General features: G+C 41.3%; 1 long non-coding RNA gene across 1 annotated transcript in view; it reads right to left on the bottom strand.

The window, feature by feature from the left end:
- Positions 1–12,619, bottom strand: part of LOC136363952 (uncharacterized) — a 47,131-nt gene extending 34,512 nt beyond the window's left edge. The window contains exon 1 of the long non-coding RNA XR_010744093.1: positions 12,338–12,619. This is a non-coding gene — a long non-coding RNA (uncharacterized lncRNA). The remainder of the gene's footprint in view (positions 1–12,337) is intronic.
- Positions 12,620–22,753: the final 10,134 nt, after the last annotated feature.

Below are 22,753 nucleotides of genomic sequence, written 5' to 3'. Positions count from 1 at the left end.
TATTTTAATCATTCAAAAAGAAAATTCAACTTCACAACAGTGTGACTTCAAGAAATTCAAAATTCAGAAAACAATGTCCTGTTGGTAAAAAGAAACCAACTTAAATTTGCATCAATATTGTTCTACCATTTCATCTTAGTTGATTGAATGGTAGTTTAAATCAAAAGGTCTTAATCAGATACCATAACACTTCACATAACCCTAATGGGAGAGTTCTAGATCTGGGTTACCAAAACTTCAGTTTCAACAGTAAAAGGTGGCCTGCATGCCAAAGAGTGATACTTTTTAACATTCTTTTGAAGCCACATCTCTCTTTCAAATTAAAATATTAATTTTCTTAACCTGTTGAGCTTAGTAATGCGAAATAGACTCATTATCATCTGTTACCCAACTGCTACCTTGTCCTTTCCTTACATTTCACTGAAGTTTGCCATGAGGACAAAGAACATGATCTTCCAACCTTCATCTATGTTTTCTGGTCCCTGAACTTCTTAAATATCCTCTCTCTGGATGTCTGCACAAGTATTTAATGTCAAGACCAATGCATTTCTCATTATCACATTAGATTCCACAAGTCAACAAGCAGCTGCAGGTGATGGCTGCTACTGAGCTGACCTGTTTCACAGCTCAGGACTTGGCACTGATTTTGCCACATGGGCTGGTAATGGCTGATTGCCATGTTTAGAAGGCTCAGTTTGTTCTTTCACATGTATTTTGGACTCCAGCCAAGATTTTGAAAGGTAAAATCCTATAAAGAGTTAGGCAACCATTTCCATTTGCAAGGGCCTAAACAAATGCTTTAAAATTCAATATATTTTGTTGGTTATTAGATACAGATATAGCCACCTTACCTTCTAAGAACCTAAAGTTCCAAATCCTGGCTAGCTTCACGGCTTACAGAATTGCCATACAGCCTTCCAGCCACAAGATTAGACACCGCAGGCTGTGTCATGCACAAGCCAGACACCATACCAGACACACATCCATCCTGAACACAGAAGGTACACATGTGCCCTATCTTTGGCAGAAGTGGGTTGGGGAAATACTCAGGAACAGAGAACCCGAGAGATATGCTTGCATAAATGTCTGAGCCCAAACAGACAACAGCTCCACATTCGACTGACACCTACCCACCCCCTGAACTCACAACTTCGTGCAGACCCACAAGCCTATAGATCTGAGCAGCAGATAACTTCATTATCTGCACCTGGTTTGGATCAGATGACATCTCCCTATGTAAGTCCATTTGATAAGTGATCTAGCTGGTATTTCGAGAACACCACCTCCACCAAGTGGAGTACCTTCTCCTTTCCTTTAAAATGCCACAGAGAAGGACCCACCATTTGTTGCTTTCATATTAAACTCCTACTTGCTCCTGTGCTCATCTTGACATTGGGGAAGCAAGGGTTCAATAAGCTTCTCTGCCTAGAGATAAGGCAATTACTAATTACCAGGAAAACACTCAAACTGTCAATTCTAAGTATTTATGAATGGGAACAGAGACCCTATTGTGGATGAACAGAAACTTCACAGAATTGGAGACAGAAGAAATGACAATGGCAAAGGCAGATGTTTGACTTTGTAACCCAGCATTTGACCTGGACTAGCACACTTATGTAAGTCGGATCATAGATTCAACTCCTACAGTTAAACAGTCAACCATTTAATGTAAAATGTAGGAACTACTCAGAGAGAGAGAGTGACAAGAGTCCAGGACAATCCTAACAGTGAGCCAGCCCCAGGAGTGAATCATGTTTCTTCTCACGCACTCCATATTACAGCATGTAAGCAAACTAGATGTGTTCATGGCCACTGCCCAGCCCTGAGTTCATGTGGCATAGAACAACAGATCTACTCCTCTAAACTTTTCTAATTTCCAAAATGAGATGGCCACATGCAAACTGACAGCTGGGAAAGGTTCCTGGTCTGCACTTGCTCCCAAATTAAGTAGGAGAACTGTTCGTGAAAACAGGAGGTCAAAGCCACATAGTTAGTTGCCCATTTAGGGCCTTTAAGAGTAAATACTGACTTTCCAACACCTGGCAGGAATTCCTGGAGCTGTTTAATGCCCTTGTAGAAAATATTTGGCTTGATTCCTTTTTGCCAGCAGCAGTTTCCACACAAGAAGGTGACAATGTCTCTGTTGCCCATAGCCTGGTCAGTGTAGACCTGTCTGCAGGGAGATTTGTGGGTCAAAAGCACCCTGGATGCAAGAGGGGATAGGCCTGGACTCTCCTGAGTGCTCTAGTCCCAGAGCTCTTGGGCAAAGGTGTTGGAGTCCGGGGCATCCCTTTGGGCACCCTGGAAGGTCACAGACCTCAGCAGAGAGGTTTGGGACCCAAGCAAGAGGGTTTGAGATCTGTACAGGGGGATCTGGAATCTATATGGGAGGTGTAGTAGATCCTGGCACAGAGCCCAGGAAGACACTGTCTTTGACTTCAGTCCGTGGGAAAAAACTTCCAACACTGAGAGAATTACAAGTCACAAAGGTGTGACAGACAGTAGTGTAGTTTATCACCGGGTGGAAAATTTTGTAGTTTTGGGGTTCTTAGAATGGAGGTAAATGGGGAAACAAGATGGAGCATTTAGGGCGGTGCCCTGGGTTCTTCTTCTTCTCCCTTGGCCTACATCTCCTGCTGTGATGGTGGCACAAAGTAGTTCAAGGAGACTGGGTCAGAGTAGAGGTGATCTCTTAGTATAGGTGATAAGTATTGGCACATAACTGTAAATAATAGACACATAATTATCTGTATAAGAAGGTAACGACCTCCTATCAGGGGCGAGTCGTCCTGTGTCTGAGGTGCTGAAAAGACCTCAGCTGGGAGCAGAGAACATTGTGACATAAGAAATCACAAACAATGCGAGAAACCTTGAAAAACAAGACCTTGAAGGCTCCGTTTCATTCTCACGTCTGGCTCAGGCCTTTCAGAGGGCAAAATACTCTCTCAAACCACCACCTGAATCCCGAGTGAGCAAAATACTCGAGGCAAAGGCAGCCCGCCTTCATCAAATCTAGTTCTAACAGGATGATGGGGCGTGCATTATGCCAGGCACTGAACTGGATAGCTCCAGAGGTTCTTTCCAACCTTGGTTCTTACTCAGTGATGCAATGATACAACTGCATTTTCTCACAGTTAATAACCTATAAGTGAATATTATGTGTGCTTAAACAGGAGTCCTTTAGCAGCTTCTCCAATTGAAGGTACTGCACCTCTCTCACACACATCAGAAACCCTCCTTCACAAGAGCACTTGGTGAATGACCTAGAATGAATTCCTGGAATGAAGTAACCAGACACAATCTGTGTCATGGGACAAATGCAGATGCACAGGGGTGGGGTCAAAAGAAGGTGTCTAATGCATGTCTACACTCCCATGAATTCAGATGATCACTGCAGAGTTTTTTCAAACAAAACTGAATTCCATATAATTTCCTGCAGATCAAAATTTCTGGAACACTTTATAAAATCAGACTTTTTATGCCTGGAGAAGAGAAGGGTGAAAAAGAAATCTAGTTAGAGCCATTTACGTGAAAGAGTGTTACAGAGAAGCCACACAGAATTACACTGTGGTGCACAGCTAAAGGACTAGAGGCAATAATTAGAAGTTTGAACAAAGGAAATTCTGATTACACATTAGAAAATATTCATTTACATGGGGATGGCTAAACCTCTGGAATAGGGCGATCAAACAAGCTGTGGAACTGCAATCCCTGGAGATTTTCAAACAACCACTGGCTTGGCCCTGAGCATCCTGATCTGGATTTCAAGTTAGCCCTACTTTGAGACATGATAAAATTTCAAGTCCATGAGGATCCATAGATTCCTACAAAAAAAATCATACTGTTATTCTGTGGTATTTTCTATACAGTACTGAAAAAAAAAAAGGTTGGTAAGACTTGGCTACATTTGGACAACATAATTGTATGGCAATAAGTCCATTTCTTTATCATCCATTTTCTGAACTTTTTTACATTAATCCAAACTCTTTTAACAATTAAATCTTATCACTCAATTAAAATTAAAAGGTAACTTGGATTCTCCTTCAAGAGCATTCATTATTTATTCCCCAATAAAAAAAGTACTTCTGTTTCAAAACCAGAATTCATTAGTGACAGAAAGCACAGACACTCAGGTTTAAGAAAAACATACACAATCAGATTTATTCTTGTCAGCTAATTTTATAAATTGGAACCATTTTATAAATTGTTACTTAATAGCCTTTTTCTGGTATTATCTGCAATTTAATCAAGTCAATTACCATTCTGGGGAAATCTTTATATTCAAGTTCAATGATGGAAGCATTATCAGAGCAACATCTCAATTAATGAAACATCTTGGGATAATTTAACATGAAATTGGATGTCAGTTTTACATTCAAGAATATGAACAAGAAATCTGTTGATTGGTTAGTGCTATAAACCTGTGGCTCAGCCACTTATGAATTTGTTCCTCGCGTCATCTCAGACTTTTTGATTTTGGTCAATAAATTTTTATGTCATGTAATTTTTCACTCAATATTTTTTCCAGTTTGCTCACATTTGTTACTTGTTTTCTCATATTTGATAAAATATTTTTTTTGTCTCTTCATTTTCTAGATGGATTGTTTAGTGTTTTGATTTTTGCCTTCCTGCTTTTTATTCCATATGCACTTCATTTCTCACACTTGCCTAGCACATTCCTCTTTTTTTCTGCTGAGGAAACTCTATCTACTACTAGTTGGAAAGTGTAAAAAATGGAACAGCTCTTCTAATTAGTTGGACAGAAATTTTCTCGTTTTGCTGAGAAAGCAATACTTTGAGGATTACTTCTCCAAGAATAATATATTTCTTCTTGACAAGAGACAGCTCAATTCTTTTATTTACCAGACACGTTACAACAATGTAAGAACAGTTTCCATAGGATTCAGTGTTATCAAAATCTGATAACATTCAGTGAGGCATCTACATAACTTTTTCCTGAACATTTCATTTTGAAATGTGTCAGAGAGATTAAAAGAATGTGCTGTTTATGAGAGATGGAATGCATAAAAAATTTACTTTCAGACCCATCTAAAAAGTAGTCAGGTTTTGCCATATTTTCCCTTACCAAAGCTTTGACATTACTCTTTAATATTCTGCCTATCACAGATATTCTCTATTGCACTGATTCAGAGATTGTATATGGCCATTAATTTTTGTGGACTTCATCACACATGCTTTGACAGTAGACCACAATTAAATACTCATTGGCTCATTAAATTGTTGCAGTCAACAGTGTCTGCCAAGCTTAATGAAGCTAATATGAATATCTCAAACAATGCCACAGTTAAGGGAATTTTCTACAAAAAAATGCTCATATCCACCACTCTTCAGAAGTCAGTTATGACGCTGTAGTCTGCAGGCTGAGTTTGCTTTGCAGACCCTACGATAAATCAGTGTTATTGATTCTAAGGTTAATGGCCCATGGGTATAAACAACCAAAGCCTTATTTTTTGTTTCCCAGATGTTTAAATGCCAATTTTACAAACATAGCTATATTTCTAAAAAAATATTTGAGAAAATATCTTTTCAGTGGCAGTATTTTTTAAAAGGCTGTACACCACTCTGGACAACCAATCCTGGTATTTCAGTTACCTGTTAAGCTCGCCTAAAACATGAAAAGTATTCCCACTACTTGGCTTGACTAAAGTCATAGTTTGTGCAATATAACACAGAAGTATGTAACAGGATGGGAATTCAAAATGGAAGTAAATGTTTGAGGTAGAACAGGACTTCTGCCCCCAAGTGTAAATACAGTCAATGCAAATGTCTGGCATTCATTCACTTCAAAACCTGTAGGTCAGACTCCTTCTCGGCATGAAACAATATTTGGACTGAAATCCATTGCAAGAGAAGACTCTAAGAAATCTGTATCAGATCAGCTAAAACATACCCCAGAATTATTCATTACTCTCCACTGACGACTTGGAACAAACATTTCTATATAGACATCTACAGTTAGGCAAGAGTGATTCCACATAGAACATTCAAACACTTACTGTAATTCAAGTTTTACTCTTTTTTCCTCAATGTTGCTTTAAGCACTCTTCTTTTTATTGGAAGAATTTTGGCTGAAAGTGACTAAATTAGTCAGTAAGAGGAATATTTCTGATAGATCTTACCCATAGATGAATTCATAGTTTTAGAAGCAGAGAACAGAAGAGAAAGGCTTCTGTCTTCAGTAAGGGAAGGTGAACTATAAATTAAAACCTGCAAATTCTTTAAAATTCTAGGGGCAAGAAATTAAGATAAAACTACCTCATTTACAAGTGTATTCCAGTAAGCAGGGAAAAACACTTGCTGTGATTATGGTAATACATACCACATCTCAATCTACAGTCTGACAGATGATTTTCCATTTGGTTAAATTTTTTACACGGTGAGACAAACAGTTGCTCCATTTTCACTCCTGTATGTTTCAATCACCATACCTACTCTAAGCTAAGAGAATCCTGTTGTACTATAAACTGTAAAAAGTATACATGTGCTAGAGATACATTATTCAAAATAATATTACACAACTGCATTACTTCAGGTATGACTAGGGCTCTGTTTGTATGAAATATTACTTCTCCCTACACTAGAAAATATATTTACCTGTCATAAAAATACATGCAAATATATCCATAGCTGTTTAAATATCAAGTGGTTTATGACTTTAGAGGTATCTTATAGAGAATGCACCAAAAATGCTGAATAAAGCACAAAACACTCGATATGAATCACTTCAAAGACTGCTCCAGTTCACTCACAGTGACACTTGTAAAGCAAATTGTGACTCTAGTACGATTTGGCTGCTAGGAATAATAGGAAAAAAAACCAAACTTGAATGCTTTAAAAAAAAAGACAGGAAGATCATTATAAAATTATTAATATTTTAATTAATTGGGAGAGATGCACTGGATTAATTATACTAATTGCATGATGTGTATTCTATGCAAATTTTTCATCTAAACAATTGTGACTCTCCACAGTGGTGCCTAATTCAATATAAACAAAGAATTAAGATCAGAGAGACTCTTTTCCACTCTTTTGATTGCACAAATCACAAATATTTGGGAAAAAATAAACAAGTAAACAAACAAAATGTGAGTATTTTTTCTTTGAAACATATCCCAGATAATCTGTTTTCCATGGTGGCATTTTGAAAACAAACAAAAAAAATTAATTTCAGATGAAGGTTGTGATTTTTTTAGGGTTCCTTATATATGTCAGCATCACACTGTTCAATAATACAGAGTTATTTGACAAAAATCAGATGTTACCCACAGCAAATGCCATTGTATTCTTTTGTTTTCTTGAGTACACAGAAAATGACACTTCATCTATTTTAAACTTAGAGTCAGGATTGTCTGTACATATTTATTGGAATACAGAGTCCAGTAGAAAGCAACATATGAAACAAAACTAGAGACACAGAGCATGGCGTTTTATGATGGGAAGCTGGATTGCATCACTGGCTATCACTATCCCCTGTAAAACTCATAAGCCTTTCAGCTCATGGATGTGAAAACTTGTTACCACACTGAGTCAATGATCCCTGCCCAGAGGCACCCTTCTGACTACTTACCACCCATCCTTCCACTCTCCATAGCATCTAATCATTAAAAAAAGATAAATTCCCCAAATATGCAAGAACAATAACAAGAAAGCACGAAGAACCAGGCAGGTCATTCATTTTCAGGTAAAGTTAGAAATGAACAGGACAGTCTGCCCTACTAATTTTACTATATGTGAGATAATTGTATCCCTACAAGACAAGCCAAGACAGAGAAAACTGTTTTGCCTTATCCATCTTTTGCACATAAATAGGATGTGGAAATCTGCTCCCTCTCATTACATTCTCTCAGGATTAGTCTCTACAGAGAATCTCAATACACAAAGACTGTGCAACATTTATGGACAAGGAAAATAAACAGAATCCTTTTCTTTTGGAAGAATCTTTGAAGAATCAGACTTGTGCCAGCTTTATTCAGCTAGGATCCTTCATCTGAAATGTTTATTTTGCATTTTGGATTTTTAGAAAAAATATAGAGTAACCAAATATATATAGTAACCAAAATCATTTGCATTCCCACCTGTTCCAGAAAGCACTGCAGAAGACAAAGTTCCTCTGAAATGCTGATAGCCAAGACCAACTTTCCAAGATTAAACTGTATTCCAAAACCTGATATAATTAAGCAAGAAGGTAAAAAATTCTGTTAGGCAGCAGTCCAATCCTTTCTTCATAATCTGCCTTGTCCCCCCGTTTGGGCTGGGATGGCAGGAGACAACTTTGCTTACAGCTACAATGTGCCCATGCTGACTCACGGGGGAACGTGTGGCTTAAATGAGCTTTGTGCTCCTCTGGTAACGAGCCATCTGTGTGCCAGCTGTCCTCTGGTGGAAAACGGGGCACACGGAATGTTTGCTGCAGGGCTTTTCACACATTTCTGTGCCTTGTCAGCAAACTTGTTCTAACGTGAGAGGTTTGGCCACTCACTTTGCTCTGTTCTCTTTCTTCCTTACCCGTGAATATGCCCACACAGAGATCCTGTCAGGGGAGACCATTGCAGGGAAGTTACAAAAGAGATACCAGCGTTTTTCACCTATGGCACTGTGTGCTACCCATCATCACTGTGTCTAATTATTTTCCACTCTGTATCTATGTTTAGGTTATCCAGGAGACTTTGTGTGCTATTCAACATTTTTTTCTATTCTCATTGTCAAAAATTATGTTAAGAGTATCCTTGTATTTTTTTGTTGTTGTTGGCTTTTCTTTTTTTACTTGCCATATTTTCTTTTGTTCTTGTTTGATTGGATTTGCAATAAAAAGAACTGCCAGTGCTTAGAGGTTGAGAGCATCATTCTCGTGTTAGAGAGAAGACCTTTATGTGGCCACATAATTGGAGCAGTAGGATGCTTAATTCACCTATACTGTCCTAAAATTTGTTTTAGTAGTTTGGGGGTTTTTTGGGTTTTTTTGGTGGGGTTTTTTTGTTTTTTTGTTTTGTTTTGTTTTGTTTTGGGTTTTTTTTTTTGTTTTTGTTTTTGTTTGGTTTGGTTTGGTTGGTTGGGTTTTTTTGGGGTTTTTTTTTGTCTGGTTTTTTTTTGTTTGGTTGGTTGGTTTTGTTTTTGGTTTGGTTTGGTTGGTTTGGTTGGTTTTTTGGGATTTTTTTTTTTTTTTCAGCAGAGAAGATTTCAATTCAGGTACTCATAGACCTTATCCTTATTTCTTGATCATGACAGTTAGGACAGTTAAAAAATCACACTGGCAAAGACCCTTTAAAATAACCAAAGTTTGTTGCACTGATAGCTCTGAAGAGTGGACCAGGACACTAAACAGTCCCCAGGAGCCCAGAAATCACTATGGGAACTGGAGTATGGGGTAGCCTAAGCCATATTGTGTACCAGCAGGAAGAGCATTATACAGTAATCCCAACTGGAGCTGACAAATGGTTCCCTGTGACGAATGTGCTCATTTAGTATTTGCTGTGGATAGCTCTTTGCTTGAAAAGAAGGGTTGTTTCTTGAGAAGCTGGAGGTGAAAAAGGCAATTTTAAACCCTGTCATTTCCTGGTTGTCCCAGCTTAGCAAGGAGGCCAGCAAGATGCTCTGCACTTTGATGAATGGGAGCTTCAGAGGACAAGAAACAAGGTCGCACATAGATTTCCAGTGCTTTCTCTTCCCATTTTAGTTTTAAAAATGCATGAGAGAGGTTCAGCTTAATGAACTTAAAGGTTTTGTCTCCAACCCTGCCTGTAGAGGACATATGCCCTGCAAAAATTTTCAAAACCACAGATCCCATAGGTTTATATTAGGAAGCAAATATTTTCAGATAACAAATCTCCAGGGAAGGCATACAAGGTGACCCGTCCTTGTCACAAGTCAAATCCATGGGTCTACCCACACAGAGCTTTGGCATGCCTGTGAGTTCAGGTCAGGAAAATGCCACAGAGGAACAAAACAGCACTTTGATAAGGAACTGATACTCACAGTGATGCTGTGACAGCCACTTCAAACCACTGAAGCCATGAAAAGAAGGCAGAGGCACTAGAGATGGAGGCTTTTTCCTTTTACTGAAAAACTCTCCATCCTGAAAGAATGTTGTTCCAAAGGGATTCCTAGAAAAGGGCTCTGTGAAGCAGGGAAACACTGGACATAAGAAACATTAGAAGGAAAAGTTACTTGACATTTCACTGTAAGTCAGTTAACTCTAGCCCCAGAAAAGGTTTCCTCTGCCTTTTGATACCTTTCTGGCTTTCCTGCCAGCAGTCCAACCCTACCATTACCAAACATCACTCATGCAGTTCATGCTGGGGTCATTCACAACCCTCTTGCTGCTACAAGCACTAGCAGCAGACTACTAAGTATGTAGAGCCAGATCCACCAGTGGATGCTGGCTGCTTTGTACCACTCCAGTGATGCAAAGCAGCTGTAAAGCAGGTTTAACAGGCCTCTTAAAAAAGCTTTGTTATTGTTTTGTGTTGCTGTTATAGTGCAAAGCTGTCAGAGCAAAACAAGGAATCTGATTCTCTGTTTTGTTATTGCAAAAATGTGGAAGTGTTAATCCTGACTTTGCATTCTGTGAAAATATTTAGTAAAGTCCACTGGGAGGATCTTCTACATTGACAGCTTTAAAGTGAGTTCACTAGCTCTTCTCTAGATACACCATTCCTATCAGTCTTCCTCAAAAGACTAGATTGTTCCTTTTTAGTGGCTATTGAAATTTTTGCAATAATATACATTCATATATATATCAACAAATAAAAATTAAAATCCATCCTCATTGATCACAATGATTTTTAATTTTATGACATAGAAAACACAAAACCTTCCAGGCCTTCTACATCATGACACATGGTCTTTTCAAGCAAGACCATGGTACATAAAATTGTCAATGTGTAGATCGATAACATTGCATACAAAGAATGCACATATAGTTACACACAAACCTCAAAGCAAGAATATATTGTGACAATGAAATTTAACTGGTTTTGTTACATACCAAGAAGCAACAGTTCAGACCTCTCATTAGACTCATGATGAAGTAAACTCCTGGTCTATGAATGTACAAATAGTACAAAGATAATAGATTGAGGCATCACAGGCAGCCAGATGTGGAAATAGCCATACTGGTTTTGTTTTGCTGACAGCCACAGAAAACTGGTCCATCTGTAGCTCAGTGGGACACCTTGGCTCAGTCAGGTGTTCCACCTTCTGAACTCTAAACAAAAGTTTGGAAAGAATCCTCTATCCAAAGAGTCCTGTTAAGATGGATGAGGTGCAAATTTAAATATTGAAGGCTGTATATCATCATCATTTATCTACACAGTCTTACAAACTTCTGCTGCATGAACTCCTGTCAGATCCCACTTGAGAGCAAAATCTCCTTTCATTGCAAAGTTGTATTTGCATAATTTAGAACATTCTCCTTCACCTCTTTCAAGTATTAGCCATTTATTTTCAGCTTGACAGAAAAAATACTAGATAAAGCTATAAGGCGTATTTTGCGGAAGAATTCATAATCTACAGTACACCTCTTAAATATGCTGTTATCAAAAGAAAAAGAAGACTTTGTCCTTCTGAAATCAAAGTTACATAATTATTCAATGTCACTTTGAACAATAATGGCAAAACTGTTCCATAAACCCCAATTTGGCAATCAATTAAGAATATATCTCTTTATGAATCACCTATAACATTTACATACAGAACATTAGATCCTCCCATTTCAAGACTAAACTCAGCCACTCCTAAACCCTTAGGAACCTGACACTAAGATTTAAATTATGAGAGGCACAGCTTTTTCTATGCTGCCTCTCCCAGCATGACCAGAATAACAGAATTTTCACTAGCCTCTTAAAATTACATTTTCTTATGGAGAGTCTGAAGTGCCTCAAAATACATTTCAAAATAACCTGGAAAACATCTAAGAAAACAAGTTTGCGTTGAAAAAAAATATCAAAGCAACCCTTGTTATTCCTTTCCATTTTCTGTTCTCCTCCACTTGATCTTTTCAGAATAGGAAGATCCACAGTCATAAAAAGTGCTTGAGAATCTAGTTTCTGTCTGTGTGTCCAGCTTGCACTGAAACCAATTGGAAATCAATGGGAATTAGGTAACTTGTCTCATTTCTGACTGTGGACTCATGCTTGAGAAAGAATAGAACATTCAGGCAGAGAACATTGAGAAAGAACAGAACTGAACCAGGATGGAGAAGCTGGTGAGGAACTTCAGGTGGCACAACTAAGGGTGAATGCAGTTGGTGCTGAGCACACCAAACAGCAAAGCTCTCCAGAACGGTGAGGAAGAAGAGCAGAAGTTCTTGTCATCTTACCTGTCATCAGCCATTCAGATTCCCATAATTATATTTTTTTTTTCTTCTGCCTTCTCCAATAAAGTGCTATCATTTAAAGACAGTTATTCAATATCTCACTCAGTGTGCTTCAAATGGATTCTGAATAGACCTTAAGTTAGTATGTTTTAAAAGTTTTATATAACTGAGTTTGGCCCTTGCTGCTGCCAAAAGAAGGGCTGCAGTGGGCCTAAGAGGCAGGGGAAGTACTGAAAGGAGCTATACAAAGGATTTTGTAGTTTTGCATAATTTTGTAGTTCTGTTTAAACCCTGTAACTTTGTAAATATGAGTTTAACATTTGTTGCTTAGTTGTTTAAGTACTACTCTGCAACTGGAAACTGCTTGAGGACAATGACAACATGGGGCTGTGAAGATAGGGGAAGACTACATAACCAGCATCCAGTTACAAAAACCCATACTTCTCCTGAACACTCTATCAAGGAAGAACAGGAGGAACTGCTTAGATAAGAGGGAGATGGGACAGTGCCTACCTAAAGAGGAATGCCAGGGCCTCACAAGGATAAAAGACCCCTAAGTCTGCACATATGAACTGCACAAACATTAAGAGGCACAACACAGGAACAGCCTTCAAAAGGAGCTATGGTTGCAGACAATGGACAGTACTGAGTGGACTGTGGTTAGATAGGGACAGGCGGCCGGAAGATTTTGGACTGTAACGGTGAGGAAGAGAGCAAGCCCCATCCCCTTCTTTCGAGATAAGCTACTCCTGAAAGGAATGTAGACCTTTTACTAACATGTGCCAGTACTTTTCCACTCCAACTACTAACCCAGGAGGTGTGGCAATATCCTGTTTGACGTAGTAGTAGATAAGAAGTATAAAACCTGAACCTTTTACTTAATAAACGTCTTTTGTAACCGTCTGCCATATTGGTACCATGCGTCTGTTACGAGACCCGACCCACTCATGAAAACAAAGTGAAAGTCGTGCTATATGCCTAAATACCAGAGCCTCCACTGTGGCAGAAACAGCAAACTGCTACAAGTGGTGCCGAAACCCGGGAACGATTACCTCAGAGGACGGGAGCTACGCTTTGGAAAGGCACAGCAAGTAGGAGTCGGCCGGTCCAAACTCCTGAGGAGGAGAAAGAAAAGGGGGACGCCCCAAGGACCCCGCGGACAACATAAAGCCCGTGACGATGGTCGTGAGTTTAGATGCGGTCCACTGGAAACAGCGAGACCAAAAGGATTTATTTCTTGCTATTGCAAGATTATCGGATTTTGGCGTTATAAAACGCCCAATATATATATTAAATTCAGAGGGGTGGGAGAAATATACAGTTGCCCTGGCGGAAGATACAAAAGCCACCGGCAGCGGAAAAATTTTAAAAGCATGGGAAAAAGTTGAAAAAGTGCTGCGAAAAGCAATAAAAAAACAGAAGGCTTGAAACGCTGCAAAAACGTGTTTATTCACGGCTAAGCAGCCGGGGAAAGGAGACCGAGAGGGCGCAGGACCCTCCGAAGAAGCCCCGGAAGAGAAGGGGGGGGGGCGCAGTGCAGCAGAGACCCCAGGGGAAAAGCGGGAGTCAGACGCCTCATCCCCCTCCACAAATACATGCATAAAAGCCGCGGAGCACGCGGAAAACCCCCGGGTCCCCCCGCGAGAGACCCCAGATCCGAACACCCCCGAAAAAACCGCGGCTTCCCCGATAGTCCCTCCTTGCCGCGACCAGGGTCCGAGCGGCGGCACGGCGCTAGGACCGGCGGCGGCGCCGCCCGCGCGGAGCGGCGGCTCCCCGGCACGGTCCGAAACGGCGGTCTCCCCGGGCGCGGAGACGCGGCGCGGCCGCGCGGAGGAATGTACGCGGCTCGTCTGGGAAGAACTCGCGCGGCAAGCAAAAGACGCCGAGAGATTGGCTATCGCCGCGGAGGGCATACACCCCCCGCCATATGGCCAATATGGCGCCGACGGTCCGGCGCGGGGGCGGGGCGACCAATCGCCGCTACCCCCCCCCGCCATGTGGCCAAGATGGCGCCGGCCACGTGGAGCGCGCGCGGAGAAGGGCGCCACGTGGCGATGCGAACCCGGAAGTGCAAAACCCCGCGACCGAGCATGCGTGGGGGGTCGGAGGAAATCCGAAGCCACCGACCTACATGGCGCATGCGCGGGAGAGCGGGGGGGGGCGAACACGCGGACAAGGTCCCTTACCGGTGTCATCTACCAAGGGCAGGGGCGAGCAAAAAGGGGGAACGTGGGGTTACCCCCGCGGAAAGCGCCGGCGTCACCCCCGGTCGGAAGGGGGGGGCCGGGCGCGGGAGGCGGAATGGAGTCAAAGCAGAGGGAACATCCGAGCCCACCCGCCGAAGGCGGAACGGGGGCGAAATCCGGGGAAAAAGCATAGCAAACCGGAAGCTTACCACCAGTTCACTTCCAATACGGAAAGAAGTTACAACTCCACGGCGAGCTCTACAGAGGGCTCCGAGTCCGATTCGGAAACGGAAATAACAGATTTTATAAAGTTTCCAGCGAAACCGAGCAAAGCTTTTAACAATGTAAGGGAACAAATTCAGGGCAAATTAACCGATTGGGGGAAGATAAAATTAGCCTGTGCAGAGTGGGAACCTGCGGCTGCAATACATGCGTTCCCGGTACGGATTTCAGGCAACCGGCAGAACCAGAGACGGACTTATACCCCACTCAGTACGAAAGAAGTGCAGATTGTGGTGAAAGCGGTGCAGGAAAAAGGAATTAATTCACCCCTGGTGTCCACACTGATCGATGGTCTTTTTAGCAATAATAATATGCTGCCGTTTGATATCTCACAAATAACCCGTATGTTTTTTGATGGAGCAGAATTGATTGTATTTCAGCAGGAGTAGTCCAATTCATGCGCAGCTGCCCTAGCTCAAGCCTCAGGGCAGGGACAGCCTCTCCATGGCTCTACTCTGTCCAGGCTGCTTGGCAAACATGACGATGTGGCCACGCCCCAAAACCAAGCTGCACACCTCACAGCAGAGGAGGTAAAAGCAACAACCAGGGCAGCTAAGGAGGCAATAAGGGCAGCTTCCCGGGTTGTGGACAAGTCCACGCCATGGTCAACAATCAAACAGGGGGAAAGTGAGAGTTTTACACATTTTATGGACCGATTACAAGCTGCAATTGATTCATCCACCCTACCTGCAGCTGCAAGGGGACCGGTGGTGACAGATTGCCTAAAGCAACAGTGTAATACTGTAACCAAGGAAATTTTACGGTCTCTGCCTGCAGGAGCCAGCTTAGCTGACATGATCAAACATGTGGTAAAGGAAGAACACCTAATACCCATGCAGGCAGCGGTTCATACTCTAACAAATGCAATGGCTTGCAGTAACAGTGGACACATTCAGTGGAACGATTGTAACCACCCAGCATCCCAAGACTAACTCCAAAGCCACAATCCAGCACTGGCTGACAGCTATGGCATGGCTTGGTATCCCCAAGCAGATCAAAACAGATAATGGTTCCAATTTTATTTCTAAACCAGTGCAAGAATTCGCCTCCAAATGGAAGATCACATTAGTGCAAGGTATCCCATATAACAGTACTGGTCAGGCTATAGTCGAGCGGGCAAATCAAACCCTGAAAACTAAAATAGAGGTGTTGGCAAAAGCAGAAGGCTTTAACAATTCCATTCCCTCAGGAGAACAGGCACGCATACTGGCAACCGCACTAATAGCATTAAATCAATTCCCCAAAGGAAGTGAAGCAAATAATCCCATTCAAAAACACTGGGCCTCCAGAGCACTAGAGGAGGGCCCGCAGGTTGTAATTAAAAATGAGCTGGGTAAATGGGAACGGGGCTGAAGATTAATGCTTACAGGGCGAGGGTATGCAGCTGTCAAAAGGGAGAGGAAAATCAGGTAGTGTCCTATTAAATCAATTAAACCTGATCTCCACAGTGAGCAGGATGAGACTAATAAGAATTGTGAGTTTCTGTTTGCAAGACATGCTGGTGGGGCGACCACGTAACGCGTACACGCCTCTCCCAGAGGAACGAGACACACCACCAAGCCGTCAGAAAGCACCAAAAAAACCCACGCGGGCGAGATCCAAGCACCAACGATATGCCTGTGTGATTTTGTTGCTGGGATTTGTCGCCAGAGGACAAGCCAGCTCAAATTTCTACCCACACCAGCCATTCAAGTGGGTCATGAGACATCTTACCAGTGGTAAGGTGCTCAGAGACATCACCACACCAAACAGTCCATCCTTCGTGCTTCGTATTATCGATTTGTTTCCAAGACAACCAAAGGTAGACCCTCATTCTCCATTCTCATCACACACATACCTATCCTATTGGTGCCCAGCTTCAAACGCAAGAAAAAGCTATTGTAATAACCCCGGCTGGGAATATTGCGGACATTAGAGATGTAAAACCATTGTAACAGACGCCAAGCCGTCAGGGCCTGGGTGGAACCCACAAAAACCTGACAAATTCCTGCAATTCACCTAGGCACCCGCAGGTTATAAAACACCTCTCTCTGTACACGAGAATTCCTATCGATATAGCTACAAGATCCCAAAAATCCAAAAATGCATATACTATAACATAACAATTTTGCAACCCACTCATCCTAGCTGGACGGTGAGCAAGACCTAGACAGTGGTCCTTCAAGGGTCAAAAAAGTGAGTGAACGTGCAAATTACCAAGTCTCAACCCTCAGAACCCAGAGCTGTGGGGCCCAACAAAATAATTAAAAGCACACAGACAAAGAGAAATATGACCTACCCTAAGGCTGCACCTACGGGTGTCAGCAAAACCCCAACTAGTGATGCAGAAGCCTTTCAGATGGACAAATTAGCTAGGTCAAATCCCGATCCAATCTTTCGTATGTTAAAAGCTACCTTTCTATCCCTGAATGAATCTAACCCTAACCTAACCAATTCCTGTTGGCTTTGTTATGATGTCCAACCACCTTTTTATGAAGGAGTTGCCTTAAACACCCCATTCAGTTACTCCGCCACTGATGCACCCCAGCAGTGCCGATGGAACACACCTCGCAGAGGCATCACCCTAAGCCAGGTCTCAGGCCAAGACAAATGCTTCGGTAATGCAACCCTGGCTGAGCGAAAAAGAAATGTCTACACCAGAGTTGTAAAGCCTAACAGAAAAAATAGCAAGTGAGTAATACCTGCTACATCGGCAATGTGAGTTTGTCAAAGGTCTGAAGTAAGTCCGTATGTATCTCTTCCCAAGTTTGATGATTCTAACGATTTCTGTATCCAAGTTCTAATTGTTCCTAGAGTCCTGTACCACTCAGAAGAAAAAATGTACAGCCTTCTCGAAGAATCCAACAGGCTCCACAAAAAAAAAATATTAACAAGTGTTACCATCGCAATGCTACTCGCCTTAAGAGCAGCCGGCACAACGACAGGTGTCTCAGCCCTGACAACACAACACCAAGGTCTATCTCAGCTGCTAAACAAGATAGTTTCATTTGTCAAAGCTCGCCTAGATCAGACTAACATTCTGTTCATAAGCCAACATGAGATGCTGTGAATTTAAAATTGCCAGTCACAAGATTTCCAAACTTGCCTGGCAAAAATTTACTCAAGTTTCCAAACTCCTTTTTCCCTTATTAAGTCCTAACCTTCTACCTCATTTAATGCCTATATCTATATATATATATATATGCGTATAACTACCTCGTTCTTTTGTGAGAGAGGGGGGGGAGATGTGGTTAGATAGGGACAGGCGGCCGGAAGATCTCGGACTGTAACGGTGAGGAAGAGAGCAAGCCCCATCCCCCTCTCTCGAGATAAGCTACCCCTGAAAGGAATGTAGACCCTTTACTAACATGTGCCAGTACTTTTCCACTCCAACTACTAACCCAGGAGGTGTGGCAATATCCTGTTTGACGTAGTAGTAGATAAGAAGTATAAAACCTGAACCTTTTACTTAATAAACGTCTTTTGTAACCGTCTGCCATATTGGTACCATGCGTCTGTTACGAGACCCGACCCACTCATGAAAACAAAGTGAAAGTCGTGCTATATGCCTAAATACCAGAGCCTCCACTGTGGCAGAAACAACAAACTGCTACAGTGGACAGGGCTTGAAGGGGGAATTCATGGAGTCTCATAATGTAAAGGATATATAAACTCACGAGAAAACTGTTGAGGTGGACACACCATAAAGACACACTCCTCCATAGCCCCAGCGCTGCAATAAAGGAACACTTTCTTAACAGTATCATGCTGTTGAGTCGATTTCTTTGACTCAATACTCAGGCAAGATCCTTTGGGTAGCCCTCAAAAGCACATGAAGTAAAGCAATTTAGGGGAAGCATTTTGTACTCAATCATACCATTGGGGAAATGGCATAAAAGGCTGCATATGATCCCAGGAGACATTGACCAAGTTTAGGACTAACAGGGTTCAACTTAGACACTCAAGCATAGGCATTTAGTGCCGTGTGGTATGCTCTACAATATATGAGATACCCCTGGCAGATATGGCAATGCCTGTGCTACACCTGTGTCCTTGCAATTTGACTGTTGAGGGCATCAGCTTCCTAGAAACTCTCAAAGAGACCGCTATTAAAAATCCTTCTTCTTAACCTAAAAAAAATAAAAGAACTATTTGTATATTTATTGATTATAAAGGAACTCCAATGGGAATGTTTCAGGTGTAGCTGCCCATCTTGCAGATATTTAGCATTATCTTATATGAATTCCATCTCTGGTATCTAACAAAGTGTGAGCAACAAATGATGTGTTTTCAAAAAACAGGATAGCAGCTACTTTTTCTGTTGCATATGGATTACCTGGTGTCTGAATTCTCTCTGCAGTTTTCTTTCATTTAGGATATCACAAGGCCTTTCTTTTCAGTTTGGCTGTATACTTTCTTAAAATTGTTGTTTCCTCAGAGCACTTCCCCTTTTGTTTCATTGGATGGATATCTGTCAACAAACTTATCCAGAAGATTTGGAAAGCTATGCAAACACATGCAGTGTGTTATTACAACAACTTCTTCCCCTAGAAAGCCACACTAAAGGTATTTTAATTTAAATGACTGAAAACATAATAAATATTAGAAAACCACTAAAATAGAAGTCACCATTGTATGGCAGCCTCCAAACATACAAACACTGTCTCCTCTTTAATAAGCTTTTATATAATTTATTTTAAAGGAAATTAAGATTTAAACAGCAAACTGAAGCAGGGCCATTCTTTTCTACACTCCAAAAGAGTTGACAATACCAATAATTCATAGGGAAATGTGCGATACTACACTGACATCTGCAAGGAGTTCATCATTCTTTGATGTTGTTTTCTCCTATGAAGCATCTTTCTTTTCTTTAGACTAACTACCCCTCTGCCATTGTTAAATTAATTTCTGGGAGCACAGAATACCCTAAAGCATTCTACCCTGAAACTGAAGACAAGCTGGAAGATGCAAAGACTAGAGAAGCTGAATTTTTTTCCTCAGCTGGCATCTGCTTTTTGTTACTTTGGGCTCATCTTTGTGAAACATTACCAAGACAAAAGCACTAATGTCAATCTTTCACTGACCACTACATGAATAAAATTCTCTTCAGTAACTCAGAAGTAATATCTGGATCCCAGAGAGCAGACACAGAGGAAATCTGTGCTAGGCAGAAATTTAATTATCAAGCAGGATATTAAAGTCCTGATATCAATGTTGTCAACATTTCAATAGTAAGTATGGTACCAAGAATCATTGCTGCTTGGAATATATCTTTAGTCAATTCTAATGTAAGAATATCTCTTCAGCAAGGCTTGTTAATATTGGTTGTCAGCAGCCATATTAATCAGTGGTACAGATGGATAATTTCTGCCCGAAAACAGCAGCTGAACTGATTATAAGTTCTTGCCAAGTTTGTGCGAGAGAACTACCTACATTCTGAATTCTGTGCTTAAATTGCCTCTGATTCTATAAACAAAAAAGGAATTATAATTTCTTGCAGAACTGTCGAATATGCTGCACCTGGGGAATCTTGTGGCAAGCCTCCACCTCACACACCGGCTTGCACACAGAAGGGCTTCTACAGCCTAATTCCACTCAAGGCAGAGTAGCATCCCAAGAAACCAAAACCAAAGTGATGGATCAGCTGCCTCAAACTGCCCCAGGCTGCTCTGTGCTCAGCCACATTCAGTGAGGTTCTTATGATTAAGATCACAGGTCTCTAGTGCAAACACACCAAAGCCAGTCCTCCCAGCCCACTTCAGCTGATGGAGAGCAAGTTAATGTTCATTAGACTCCAGGGTGCCATTCTTCTCATCCTGAGGAAGACTTTCAAAATAGGTCAACTCCACTCTTTGCATTGACTATAAATAGACTCTTGTAGGGATCAACTCAGCTGAAGCTGACACTTGCATGGCCAATTCTTAGGACAGAGTTTATTTATTTACAACTATAGATAAGACAGAGGATTTAAGAGAGACTTGTGCCCCACTGCACTGGTAGCTGGAGGTCAAGTGGGAAACCCCAGTGTATATGAGCTGTGTGTAAGCACCTGAAACAAGTACTAAACTGAAGTAGAATGAATCCTATTTCTTTTTTTTCTTTCTGTGAAAGGAGGGAGACCAAAGTCTCAATGTCTGACTTACCACTCTGTTTTGTAGCAATCCATGGAATGGAATCATAGAATCATAAAATCACTTAGGTTGGAAAAGACCTTTAAGATCTTCAAGTCTGACCATTAACCTAGTGCCAAGCTCACTGCTAAACCATGTCCCTAAGTGTCATATCTACATGGCTTTTAAATAGCCCCAGGGATGGTAATTCAACTACTTCCCTCGGCAGCCTGTTCCAATGCTGAATAACCCTTTCAGTGAAGAAATTTTTACTAATATCCAATTTGCCATGAGCAGCCACTTTCTCCAGGAGATGCTTGGGAAACAGTATCAAAGGCTTTACTAAAGTCCAGGTAGGCACATCCACAGCATTTCCCTCGTCCACCAAGCAGGTCATCCCGTCATAGGAAAACTTGTCAGGTCAGTGAAGAAGGACCTGCCTTCCACACACCCGTGCTGTCTGGGCCTGATCCCCCAGTTGTCCTGCCATGTGACAGCACTTAGGATGATTTGTTCCATGAGCTTTCCTAGCACCAAGAGCAGACTGACAAGCCTTTAGTTCCCTAAAACAGCCTTCCAGCCCTTGTAGATGGGAATCATAATTTTTGCCTGCTGTCAACTGGAACCTTCCTGATTAGTCAGGGCTGCTGGGAGACGGTAGAAAGGGGCTCAGTGAGCACTTCCACCAGCTCCCTTAGAACCCTTGGGTGGGTCCAATCCAACCCCATGGAGTTACATATGTAACAGACATAAGAGAGTATGCACAACACTCCTGCCCCAAATCTTGGGGAATGTGCCATACAAACTGTGTGTGCAGGACAACTGCAGGACCTTTTAGATGTTTACCCTCCTGTCCCTGCCCTCACAAGGAGCAATGGCATGATGGTGCAGATGCCCTAATGGCTGCTCCCAACAGTTCTATACCTGCTGCTGTTTGTATGTTTTGTAAAGTACAGGTGCCATGCCATGTGCATGCACACTCTATGCAGTAAAGCAGTTAAATTGACATTTTCAAAGTTATCTATCTGAAATATTTTCAGTGAGGGAAGAAAATAAGGGTATGTTTTCACTACAGATCATAACAAGGTACAGCAAGACAGAGCACGAAAACCAGCACAGTTAAGAGAAGCATCTATACCTGGTAGGCTAGTAAAGTGCTTTAAACTCAACACTTAAAGCCATTGCCTGGGACACAGACAAGTTGCTTTTCTACCAGGAGCCCCTATGAAAAACACTACTTTCACCTTCCAGCTGGCATATTTAATTTACAATTTAAGAATCTGACTCAAAAGGTCAAGGTGTCTCATTTCCAAGGGAGATTCCAGAAACAACTGATAATGAGTTAATTTAGATCATAGAAACATTTTAGACACAACACATGAAGGAGTAATCTGAAAAAAATATTCATTTAATAAAATTCTTACATTAAGATACCTTATAACAAATTGATAGCTTTACTCACATCACTTTTGTGTTTCCATTAATTTATAGAATGCCCTATTAGTCAGATATCCTTATTCCAGCAAGATAAGAATGTATAGATGCAGAGCACCTTACAAGTGAAGATTGGCTGGTTAATTGAAAAGTTACTACCTGTGTCACTGACTGTCCATCAAGTAGCCCAATTTTTTATCAGCTCCATCTCCTTTACATTAAAAGGCAGAGGACAAAGAAGTCACTATACCTATCAATAATTTCAGAAGTATGCTTTGATCCTGTCAATAAAAATACATATTAAACATCATCTCAAAGATACATCATATAAGGCAGCAAACAAAAATTTGCTATATAGATTCAGCTAATTAAAGGTCCTGGATGAATTTTTCATAAACATGCTTGTTTTGATTCATGATCTAGAT

This window comes from Sylvia atricapilla, chromosome 1 (assembly GCF_009819655.1).
Source record: "Sylvia atricapilla isolate bSylAtr1 chromosome 1, bSylAtr1.pri, whole genome shotgun sequence".
NCBI classification, from domain to species: Eukaryota; Metazoa; Chordata; class Aves; order Passeriformes; family Sylviidae; genus Sylvia; species Sylvia atricapilla.
Note: the sequence above shows the minus strand (reverse complement) of the source record. Positions and strands in the feature narration are given on the sequence as shown.